This window comes from Paramormyrops kingsleyae, chromosome 5 (assembly GCF_048594095.1).
Source record: "Paramormyrops kingsleyae isolate MSU_618 chromosome 5, PKINGS_0.4, whole genome shotgun sequence".
Lineage (NCBI taxonomy): Eukaryota > Metazoa > Chordata > Actinopteri > Osteoglossiformes > Mormyridae > Paramormyrops > Paramormyrops kingsleyae.
In genome coordinates, this window is record NC_132801.1 from 38491849 (window position 1) to 38504798 (window position 12950).

General features: G+C 43.3%; 1 long non-coding RNA gene across 1 annotated transcript; it reads right to left on the bottom strand.

Moving 5' to 3' along the window:
- Positions 1–741: 741 nt before the first annotated feature.
- On the bottom strand, positions 742–2026 carry LOC140590935 (uncharacterized). Its single transcript, XR_011991839.1, has 2 exons — positions 1961–2026; positions 742–1007 (listed from the first exon to the last, which is right to left on the bottom strand). It is a non-coding gene; the product is annotated as an uncharacterized lncRNA (long non-coding RNA).
- Positions 2027–12950: the final 10924 nt, after the last annotated feature.

Genomic DNA, 12950 nt, shown 5'->3' on the forward strand with positions numbered 1-12950 from the left:
CAAAGGGAAAAACATCCAGTATGCGGCAGTCATGTGGGCAAAAATGCCTTGTTGATGCTAGAGGTCAGAGGAGAATGGGCCGACTGATTCAAGCTGATAGAAGAGCAACTTTGACTGAAATAACCACTCGTTACAACCGAGGTATGCAGCAAAGCATTTGTGAAGCCACAACACGCACAACCTTGAGGCGGATGGGCTACAACAGCAGAAGACCCCACTGGGTACCACTCATCTCCACTACAAATAGGAAAAAGAGGCTACAATTTGCACGAGCTCACCAAAATTGGACAGTTGAAGACTGGAAAAATGTTGCCTGGTCTGATGAGTCTCGATTTCTGTTGAGACATTCAAATGGTAGAGTCAGAATTTGGCGTAAACAGAATGAGAACATGGATCCATCATGCCTTGTTACCACTGTGCAGGCTTGGTGGTGGTGGTGTAATGGTGTGGGGGATGTTTTCTTGGCACACTTTAGGCCCCTTAGTGCCAATTGGGCATCGTTTAAATGCCACGGCCTACCTGAGCATTGTTTCTGACCATGTACATCCCTTTATGACCACCATGTACTAGAGGTTGACCGATATGGGTTTTTCAATAGCCGATGCCGATGACGATATTTAGGAGTCAGGGTCAGCCGATGGCCGATATATGCTGCCGATATTTTTTGGCCGAAAATTGGACGTTTTCCCCTCTATTTGCATGATAAAATATCACATTAATAATAACAAACGATACACAAAATTTCTCAACTTAGCATTTATTGAATACTGACTTGTGTAAATTTAAATATAAACTTAAATAACAAAAACACAATACAACTTATAAACAACTTAAACTTATAAACAATAAAGATAGCAGCATCAGAATCTCTTTAGCAGCAAACTCATTCTTCAGCTCCCAAGCTCACCAGTCTGCTGGAGATATTACACCTGGCTTTTCCTGGTGTTGGCTTTGTGAAATGCTGCCATACAGGATTAGATTTTTGTTCAGCCATCAGACAGCAATTACTAAAACATAAGAATAAATGCAAGGTTAGAATTTTTATTATAGTACCTTCATCTTCAATTCATTCTACAATTCCAGTATTCCATGCACATTAAAACAATTACACTCTAATACATTTTGAAGAAAGAAAAAACACTAAGTGCGTCATGGTATGATGAGTAGTGTACACTAACATGTTGTTTCTGTTGTTAGCAGACAGATAGCTTAAAGCCAAATTCACAATCAGAATCTAGTGATCCCGGAAAATAAAATAAAATAACTGTCGTATTGCACAGCCTTGTATGCAAGGACAACATAAGCCCCTAGTGATTGTGACGTTGTCTACGTATAAGCCCGTATAAAGGATAGACATGTTTAATGAGGAAACTAACTGCGCAAAGTCATGCACTTTTTATCTAGACGTCTGACAAATTGTTTGAATCTCCGGTCTCAAATGAAAAAAGGTTGCACAGAAGGACCATTGTCAGCATCAGCTCAAGTAAATGGTAACCACACTTTCGAACAAACACTTTTCTCCGCCATGCATTGTTCTTAGCTCTCTGTGTCTCAGAGGACGGCGCTGTCTGTGATCAGGGCAGAGTAACGCAACTCTCACTCACGCTGCAGTATTTGAGAGCTGCCTGCTCCGCCCCACACACTCACAGAGTGAAACTCTCCGACACAAGAAAAAAAACATAACTGATAACATCGAGCTGATATGGTAATAATTAAAATGTTAACAATTAAAATGATTTTTAACGATTAAAAAACGTCTGTGAGCCCACCAATAAGCGCACAAAACGAACTCTATTAGAATCAATGATCCTTAATGTTACCTGTAAGCTACAGTTGGTTGAAGGCTCATTATCATTACCCCAGTTCCCAATAGCGTAATTCGCGTTTTCTTTTAAAGCAACATTTCATAGCAAACTACTTAAATAAACAGGTCATTGAAAGATCAGAATTTAAGCCTTACCGTTTTATCCCAGGACTCTTCCAAAACTTCTGGCTGTGGTCCTGCACAAGGCAGCATGGTTCACGTGTTCCACAGCAACAATAACACTGGGCTGCCCGATCTGAAAATCGGCGTAGTGCACTCGGATATCGGCCGATGCCAATACATTAAAAAATGCTAAATATCGGCCCGATATATCGGCCGGCCGATATATCGGTCGACCTCTACCATGTACCCATCCTCTGATGGCTACTTCCAGCAGGATAATGCACCATGTCACAAAGCTCGAATCATTTCAAATTGGTTTCTTGAACATGACAATGAGTTCACTATACTAAAATGGCCCCCACAGTCACCAGATCTCAACCCAATAGAGCATCTTTGGGATGTGGTGGAACGGGAGCTTCGTGCTCTGGATGTGCATCCCACAAATCTCCATCAACTGCAAGATGCTATCCTGTCAATATGGGCCAACATTTCTAAAGAATGCTTTCAGCACCTTAATTGTTGAATCAATGCCATGTAGAATTAAGGCAGTTCTGAAGGCGAAATTGGGTCAAACACCATATTAGTATGGTGTTCCTAATAATCCTTTAGGAGAGTGTCAGGCTGAGATCGTCTTGAACCTGCTTTGCGTTGTAAACAGTTGGTCACAGTTCCTCATCATGAATGTCTTTATGATTCTCGGAAAGTTGGGGTGATCAGGAGGATTTCCACACGAGTCGAAAAACTCTTCGGAGCTGTCGTGGCCAATGAAAAACGCCAGCCAGTGTTCTCCGGGGGCTGAACTAGGATGTGTATTGACGATGAAGATTGCAGGTAATTTATCAAGCTTTGCTTCCTTCAGCTCATCACAAGCTAATACCCCATAAAAATGCCTCACAATCAGTTTCAACTAAGGATATTCGATAGCTCCAGGGTGTTCATGACTAGTAGTAATCATAAAAGACGTTTCTCCTGTTGTAACGGCTTGCTAGCGAGCGAGAAAGCAGGTGAGCCGAGCCGGGAATTCAGGCAAACGGGGCGACGGAATTGAGGGGAAACAAGCAAAACTGCACACAACTGTCAGGGTCAGCCTCCCGCTGTGGTCCTTCCGTGCCCCTTCCCCGTTTGACCAGCAGGTGGTGCTGGTCATCCCGTCCATACGTCAGTCCTTGTTTCTCCCCTGTCTCTTGTCTGGTCTCGTGGCTCAATGTATTAAGCATGTGCTGTCTGTTTGCCCCTCGGTCCTGAGTTCCCTCTTGTTGTGAGTTCGAATCCCGCCTCCTCTGTTTTTGTATTTTGCTCCCTAGTGTTTCATTTGAGTTTCTTTAGTTCTTGTGTCTGATTTTGTAGTTGGTTTTGGTTTTGTCCCTTGTGCCCCTGCTTGTGTCTTTACCTGTTTTATTCCCTAGTGTTGGTTTCTGTTTCCTTGATTAATTCTTAGTTTCCCTGATTGTTAGTGTCTTTGAGTTAATTGGTTTCACCTGTGTCCTGTTTCCCTAGTCTTTGTTAATCAGCCTCACCTGCCCTGTGTTAGTCATTACCCCTGTAGTATATTAGTTCCTGCCTTTGTTCTGTTCCCCGCTGGTTCATCGCGTCGTGTCTCTGAGGTCTACGCTCGTGTCTCTGAGGTCTACGCTCGTGTCTCTGAGGTCTACGCTCGTGTCTCTGAGGTCTACGCTCGTGTCTCTGAGGTCTACGCTCGTGTCTCTGAGGTCTACGCTCGTGTCTCTGAGGTCTACGCTCGTGTCTCTGAGGTCTACGCTCGTGTCTCTGAGGTCTACGCTCGTGTCTCTGAGGTCTACATCATCTATGCCCTTGTCTAGTCTTGTCTCTGGTTTTACTTTAGTGTCGTGCTAGTTAGTTTTCCTTGTGTGTTAGTTTAGTTAATTCCTCCCTGTTTTAGTTTTGACCCCTCGTGGTCTTTTTGGTTTTGTTGTGTTTTCTGTTTTGTTTAATAAACCCTGTTTTGTTTGCTGGAGCCGCAAGTGGGTCGTCCGCCCCTTCTTTGTGCACCATGCCCCGTTCCCGTTCCCGTGCCGTCCAGAACCATGACACGCAACATCAATGACCGGACTGGGGAATACTGACTTAGACGCGGACTAAATGCACAGAATAGGCAGAAAACAACAGGCAACAGGTGATGACAATCGGGAATTAACATGAGGTAATGAGGTGGGCGTGGCACACAGGAGGAGCAAACGAGCAGGTCATGAAACTCCTTTGGTTAATCTCGATTATATTGTCGAAGGTCGCATAAACTAAGGTGAAGCCTCTACTTATAAAGTCCAATTTAGATGATACTATTTTTTTAATAATTTTAGACCAATCTCAAATCTTTTATGAGTAAAATTTTAGAAAAGGCTGTTTACCTGCAACTCACAGATTTTCTTTATCATAATAGGATATTTGAAACTTTTCAATCAGGTTTTAGAGCTCATCTTTATTAAAAGTTGTAAATGATCTAAGACTTCACACGGACTCAAATAAGATATCCATTCTTATTCTACTAGACTTAAGTGCGGCTTTTGACACCATGCTATACTTTTACATCGTCTCGAATCAATAGGTCTCACTGGCTCAGTTTTAAACTGGTTTAAATCTTATCTTTTAGGAAGAAGTTTTCAGGTTAAATTAGTTGGCTTCTTATCCTCTGTTTCTCTTGATTGTGTAATTCCACAGGGGAGTATATTTGGCCCCTTACTGTTCTCTCTCTATATGCTGCCTCTAGGAAATATTTTTAGGAAATATAATGTTGACTTTCACTGTTATGCAGATGATATACAACTATATGTTTCTGGAGAACCTAATGCTCCTGATTTAATTAATAACTTAAGTTCTTGTATGTTAGCAATAAATGAGTGGATGTGTAATAATTTTTTAAAAGTCAATGAAGAAAACTTGACTATGGCGTCTGGAATGAGAGGGGAGGTGAAATTGAGGCTTGGAAGCCTCATAACCCAAAGTAAATCATATGTTCGTAATCTACGTGTAATTTTTGACTCTGATTTGAACTTTAAAAGTCATATTCAATATATGACAAAAACAGCCTTTTATCATCTCAAGAGCATTGCTAAAGTCAGACCGTTTTTAACTGTTAAAGATGCTGAGAAGTTAATGCATGCTTCCATTACCAGCCGTCTTGATTATTGTAATTCCCTTTTTGCTGGTCTACCTAATAACACCATCAGTAAGTTACAAGTCATTCAGAATGCAGCAGCTAGAACACCGATGAAAGTAAAGAAATCAGATCACATTACACCTCTTCTATATGAACTCCACTGGCTACCTGTCTTTTAGAATTGAATTTAAAATTCTTTTACTTACTTACAAAACACTAAATGGTTTAGCACCCTCGTACATTTCTGATCTTTTAGCTTTCTACACTCCAGCGAGTATGGGGTACCATTTATGGGGTACCATTAGTGCCAAAAATGCGTCGATAGATATTTGCGCGTTCCATTTGTGCCAAAAACATGTCATTAGTACACTGTCCACGTCGACTGAGCACGTAACAAAACATTCGTTTGTGACAAATGTATTTTGACAATGTCGATTGCTCACCCAACAAAACGTTTGTATGCAACAATTCAACTTTACATTGTACTTATGTGGTGTTAGTACCCCTGCCGTTTTACATGTTGTATTGCATGTCGACCAAACATGTTATCGTTATATGCATGGCATCCTCTACTATGGGGTTCCATTAGTATGGGGTACCATTAGTGCCAAAAATGCGTCGATAGATATTTGCGCGTTCCATTTGTGCCAAAAACATGTCATTAGTACACTGTCCACGTCGACTGAGCACGTAATAAAACATTCGTTTGTGACAAATGTATTTTGACAATGTCGATTGCTCACCCAACAAAACATTTGTATGCAACAATTCAACTTTACATTGTACTTATGTGGCCTTAGCACCCCTGCCGTTTTACATGTTGTATTGCATGTCGACCAAACATGTCGACACGTCGTTATGATATGCCGTTCTCTTCATCGTTATGCATGACATCCTCTTCTGTCGTTTGACTGCGTCGTTATGCATGTCGTCCTGATGTGTCATTTGACTATGTGGTTGTGAATGTCGTTTTGATGCGTCGTTCTCCTTGTCGTTTGACCGCATAGTTATGAATGTCGTCCTGATATGTCGTCTTACTGTGTTGTTACGAATGTTGTCTTGATGTGTCGTTTGTCTGTGTTGTTTTGTTTCTCGTCCTCCTACATTATCCCTGATAACCCAAGTAGACTAATTCAAATCAAAGTTTCTTTGTATAGCAAAGATCACCGTGGTATAGTTTGCATATATAGCGATTAGGGATCCCATTCAATTTAAATAAATAGTGGCGTTTTGTTCCTCATGATTTGTGTATTCAGATGTTGTCACCCCCCATCCCGAAATCTGCTGATATTATACTTTGCCTTTTTATGAGTGAATAATGAAAAATTGATCAGTCTGATTTGTGAATTTTTTCTACAGTCCAGTTCCGCTGTCAGTGACTGATATGCGCGTTTATGGAAAAAAAATCGCTGACGTATTTTAGCAGATTTTTTTTGTTTCTTTTTGCACATTTCATTTAATCAAGCTCCATAGCTAAGTAGAATTGCCGGAGATCTATAATAGCAAAACACCTAAAAAGTGATCCACAAGGACCAAACTAGGCTCATACTGGCCAGTCTGATGTGTGAATTTTTTCACAAATCAAACGTGGTCAGTCTGTCATAGGTTAGTGTCATAGGTCAGGCAGGTAGTAGAAAAATAGGCAGTTTTTGCACATAAAGCTTACTAATAATGGAAATACCCAAATCACAATATCCATGTTGTTTTTGACAAAACGTGATTTGTGAAAAATCCACAGATATACATTAGTCTTGTATTAATTATTATTGCATAATTGTATACATATCACTTTATTTGTCTATATGGCCACATACCATGATAATATATGGGCTACATCACAGACTTTTTCCCCCACCATGTGCCTGATACACACACTGACGTATGACTGACTGGCCACGTTTGATTTTTGATATTACAAATCAGACTGATCAGTATGAGCCATGTTTGGTTCTCGTGGGTCGCTTTTTGGGGTATTTTAAAATTAGATCTCTATTTTGAATTGAGTATTGTAGTCACTGAAAAATATTTTTCCAGGACACACTTATACACATCTGTTGATCTGTCTTATTTCTAAATAACGCAACATGCATTTCTGTTGTCATTTCTCTTTTCCTATCTCAGAAATAAGTACTTTCATAACTGGATGCAGTGTTCATAATCAGAGAATCGAGAGGCTCTGGAGAGATGTTTGCTGTGCTGTGACCGTGAACTACCATACAGCATTACAACATCATTCTGCCCCACAGCTGCTTTAAACCCTGAAAATGAGCTTGACCTCATTTGTTTGCATTATCTGATGCTGCCCCGAATTAATGCACATTTGCAGCTTTTTAAGCAAGCATAGTGTAGCACACCTCCACTGTATGCGTATCCGCTTTCCTAGGGTATGGTTCTCAACTTAGTATATGTTGGAAAAGGCCCTAGGTAGCTTAATATTAAGCTATTCCCTACAATTTCTTCATTTTCAATATTCCAGTACCTGCCTTTTACAAGCCCCTTATAATTACTATATATATATAATCTATGGCCACCAAAGGGGCAGGGGGGGAAAGAAAAGGAAAAAAAATACATACATATAAATGGAAAATTACTCTCTTTTAATTCCCTTCCACGTTTCGCCAGACCATCACATTTCACTTTAAACAGTCAACGAACAACACATTTGACTCATTCGTACACCGATCACAACTCTTTATGCCGGCTAGTTGGTGCACGTTGGAGCTCTTACTAGGAAGGAGTACTCACACCTCCGGAGCGACTGGAGGGGGGAAAAAAACCCCGTCCCGCAGGCAGAATGGATCCACGGCTCCGGCTAGTGTCTCGGTCCCAAAGCCGGATAAGGTCCCACTAGCTTCGGCGGGTGGCGTAGGAAGTTTAGTCCCGCTATTCTTGATGCCGCTCCCTGCTGGCTTTGCTAGCTGACGCAGTTTAATTCCGCTCTTCTTAACGCCGCTCCACACTACTGTCCAGCAACCCAAAAAAAACCCCAGTGAAACTCGGATTACTAACTTTACAGTCCAACCCCAAATCAGACCAGTTCGCCGTGCGATCCAGCTTCCCTCTGTTTGTAATAGAAAAGAAAAGAATCCTATACGAGCTCTCCACTGCTACCCGTCCGCCGACCGCAAGCCCCGCTCTTTTTTCTCGTCTTCCTCTTCTTCCTCCCGCCACGCACGCGCACCCCTTCTTCCGGGACTCTCTCAAAATTATATGATTTGCCAAAACAAATAAAAACAAACCCCCCCTATAACAGTATCGATCCGGACAATACAATTTATCAATTCTATTGAACAGAATGCCACACCAATACATTCAGTGCATAAACAGCTTAACTCCAAAAAACATCTCACCCATAGAGAAGAACACATTAAAACCACACACACACGCAGGTGCATTGGTCGTAATATTGCAGGGTGACCCATTTCTATAGGGCGCTACACCCTCCCCCCACCAGGAATAGGCATGTCCCCATGACTAAATTTTCAACCTATCCTCACCACTTATGACTTCTTAAGGCACCCTATCCTGATAAACAATGTTGATATATACCGAACTGTAGCTACGGTCCGCCTAACAGGGACACCTGGCCTATCATAGGTCAATATAGTGGGCGGCCTTCTATGTCGTTGAGGCCGTTCCCTGTCTGTTTGCTCCTCAGATTCACATCCAGAGGAGACTAGGGCCTCCATATCTATGTCCTGTGTACAGTCCTGGTAGGACTTACCGTCACATTCTGGGGGATCCACAGAAGACCGAGTAAGGGGCTTCCCCCCAGGTACAACAGTCTGGGGGGTTGGCACAGTCTCTACACCTGCAACTTCCAGCACATCAGAGTCACCCTGGTCACAACATGATTTTGGCATTTCAGATATCATTTCACCCATATCAGGATTAGGGATCTCAATCCGCTTCCCATAGCCATAGCCTTCAAAATCAGAGCCCTCCTCTGAATCTGTCGATGTGACAGCTCCAGATTCTGCCTCAGTTACCACAACATCTGTGCCCACATTTGGCTGAGAACCCCCTTTTATAGGTCTTTTCCTCAACTTCCGAGACTTTCTGGCCCATTTTTTATGTCTGGCTCCAACCTTACACCTTCCCCTAGTGGTAGCAAGTGGTTGCGATGCAAAACCTTCACATTCTGGGTTCCATCTTCAGGCTTTAGCCGGAAAACAGGCAGATCTGCCAACTGGCTTTCCATAACATAGGGTATTGGACTCCATCTATTAGCAAGCTTCTGCTTCCCATGCAAACCCAAATTCCGTATTAACACACGGTCCCCAGGTGCAATGTCTGAGTAGCAGACCCTCTGGTCATATCTTGCCTTATTACCAGCATTCTTCCTCTCTGCAGTATCTTTGGCAACCTGGAATGCAGCTTGCAACCCCCTTTGCAGCTCCTGAACATACTTCAAGTATGACTGAGTGGAAGTTCCATCTCCCGACACCCCAAAACTAATGTCCACAGGCAACCTTGCCTCCCTACCAAACATGAGAAAATAAGGGGAATACCCCGTGGCCTCATTTTGGGTGCAATTATACGCATGCACAAGATGCCCAATATGCCGGCTCCAGGATTGCTTTCTTTTGGTATCCAAAGTCCCTATCATGTCCATTAGTGTTCGATTAAAACGCTCCAGCTGTGGGTCTCCTTGGGGATGATATGGGGTCGTCCGTGACTTTTTCACCCCCAGCATGCTCAAAAGTTCCTTTATCAGCTGGCTCTCGAAATCTCTGCCCTGGTCCGAGTGGAGTCTTCTTGGCAAACCGTAATGAATAAAATATTTTTCCCAGAGCACTTTGGCAACTGTGCTGGCTCTCTGATCACGTGTTGGGAAAGCCTGAGCATACCTCGTCCAGTGATCCGTGATGACTAAAACATTGCCAACATTCTTAGAATCAGACTCCAGGGACAGAAAGTCCATGCACACTAAATCCATGGGTGTTTTACTCTCCAGATGGCCCAAAGGAGCAGCTCTCTGAGGTAAGGTCTTTCTTTGGATACATCGTGCACAATTCTTACAATACTGCTCCACCTCACTCTTCATTCTAGGCCAGTAAAACCTATCGCGAACAAGCCCATAGGTCTTGTCAAAACCAAGATGACCAGATTCATCGTGCAGGGACATCATCACTTGAGTCCGAAATTCCTTAGGCAAAACCAGCTGCTTGAGGGTGGACTTGTGAAGAGGCTTTATAAACCTATAGATAACCTTGTCCTTCATCTCCGACTTATCCCATTCCTTCAAAATACAAGGGATATCGGCATGCTTGCACCTATCAACCACCGTGATATCTTTCTGGTTAAGGCCTTTCCACACCTCTGCTAAGCATGGATCTTCCCTTTGAGCAGTACTCAACTCCTTTGAGCTAAGTAGAGGTAAGGTCTGGGTATTGAGAGAGGACACATGGCAGTACACCTGTGGCACAGCCCTCTTTGACATTGCTAGAAAATCAATAGCCCTATGTCTGGATCCACTGACAGACGCAGGACCAGTCTGCGACATCTGACATAATGCCCTCACACTTGAAGCTGTAACATTCTCTGACATCTCAGGAACCCCAGATTCCCTAATTCGGGACAAGGCATCTGCATCTATATTCATCCTACCCGGCTTGTACTTCAAACTGAAGTCATACGCTGATAGCGCCGCCAACCACCTGTGCCCTGTTGCATCCAGCTTAGCTGTAGTCAAAATATATGTAAGTGGATTGTTATCAGTGTGAACTTCAAATCTGGCCCCATACAAGTAATCATGCAGCTTATCTACAACAACCCATTTTAACGCAAGAAATTCCAACTTATGTGTTGGGTAATTTCTCTCAGAGGGAGACAAACTCCTGCTCACAAAAGCCACAGGTCTCAAACCATTTCCTTGGTCTTGGTAGAGAACTCCCCCAAGTCCCTCTCTGCTTGCATCCACATGCAATACGTAAGGGAGCTGTGGATCAGCAAAAACTAGCACAGGAGCTGCAGTGAGGCATGACTTTAGAGCTTCGAAAGCCTGTTGACAACTATCATCCCAACGGGATCCAAATGGCTCTGTGGATGCATACCGCCTCTGACCATCATACCCACCTGCCCCTCTCTTGGTGCTACAGCCTTGCAGAAGGTGGTTTAATGGATAACATACTTTGGAGAAGTCCTTAACAAACCGCCTGTAGTAGCCACAAAACCCAAGAAATGATCTCAAAGCAGACACATTTCCAGGCCTTGGCCACCCTTTCACAGCTTGCACCTTTGTGGGATCTGTGGCAACTCCATCCCGAGAAACAATATGCCCCACATAGGTAACAGAGGTTCTGCAAAACTGACACTTGTCCAAAGAAACTTTTAAACCTTCTTCCTTCAACCTGTCCAGCACTTTCACCAGCCTCTCCTCATGTTCCTCCAAGCTGTTGCCAAAAATGATGTCATCTAAGTAAACCAGCACTTCCAACAGATTCATGTCACCCACCATCTTTTCCATGACACGCTGGAAGGTGGCCGGGGCCCCTGACACTCCCTGCGGCATCCGCTCAAACTGGTAAAAACCTGCTGGACAGATAAAAGCAGTCTTTTCTTTATCTTCTGCACTCATGGGTATTTGGTAATAACCACTTCTTAGATCCATCACACTGAACCACTGACTTCCATTCAAACAGGCTAATGCATCCTCCACCCGAGGGACCGTGTACTGATCAGGGATCGTTCTCTTATTCAGAGTGCGGTAATCCACACACATCCTAATAGTACCATTCTTTTTCCGCACAACAACTATGGGCGATGCATATGGACTCCTTGACTCAGATATAATCCCAGCACCCTTAAGTTTACCCAAATGTTGTCTCAAATCCTCAAGATCTGCAGGTGCAAGCCTACGGGATCGTTCACGGAATGGTGTGTGTTCAGTAACCCGTATAGTGTGTTGTGTGTTTGAACATCCAACATCAAATTCACTGAGTGAGAATACCTCTTTCCTTTCCATCATTCTGGCAATTAATCTCTGCTTCCATTCTTCAGGTACTGGTGAATCGCCAAAATTAAATGATGATGGTGGAATATCACTTAGAGTAACACTTTCCTGGGGTACGGTGGGCACAATATCAACTGGGAACAAATGCGCCACTGGCATGCCCCTCCTCAGAACAACAGGTTGTGAAGACTCATTCTTCACCATGACGGTGATCCTTTTTGCAGACACCACGGTGGCTGGCTGGATCTCAGGCCTTACCAGTAATCCCTCTGGGAAGCATTCCAGTTCAGGCCGATCAACCATAATGGGTGAAGAAACTATCTGCCTGGGATACTTTGGTATGCCATTTACTAGACAAGTCTGACCTGGTTTCAATGTAAATGGCTTTGGTTTCGCAAACCACACAGTGCCTCTGGTATGCTCGTCATACAGCCAATTCTGTTGCAACATCTCATAAGCACCTTTCATGACAGGATGAACATTCAAGCTCCGTAAGAAGTCTTCACCCCCCTTTTCCCTACAAATCTCCATCAGTCTTCTCACTATGGAAGTATTTGTTCCTACCACAAGTGAAACATCCCCATGCTTGCCAGGGTCTGGACACACCAACACAAGAGCTTCAACCATCTCAGTCACCCCTGCCACCGATCCAGGAAACTCAAGCCTTAAAGTCAAATAACCATCATAAGGATACTGTGTAGAGCCCAACCCCCATATCTCCAAATTCTCTAGAGGGGTCAGCGGCAAATGCTTTAAGTACTTTTGGTAGAAGGATCTATACAGCAAGGTAATCTGGGATCTGCTGTCCAGCAAGGCCTTTCCATATATACCTTCAATCTGTACACCCACAACAGCACTAGGTCCTACAAGACCTTCAGGTATATCAGCCATTCTCAGCTTGATTTGATCGCTCCTTGTGGAACATGCAGTCACTGGGACATCAGACCGTTCCC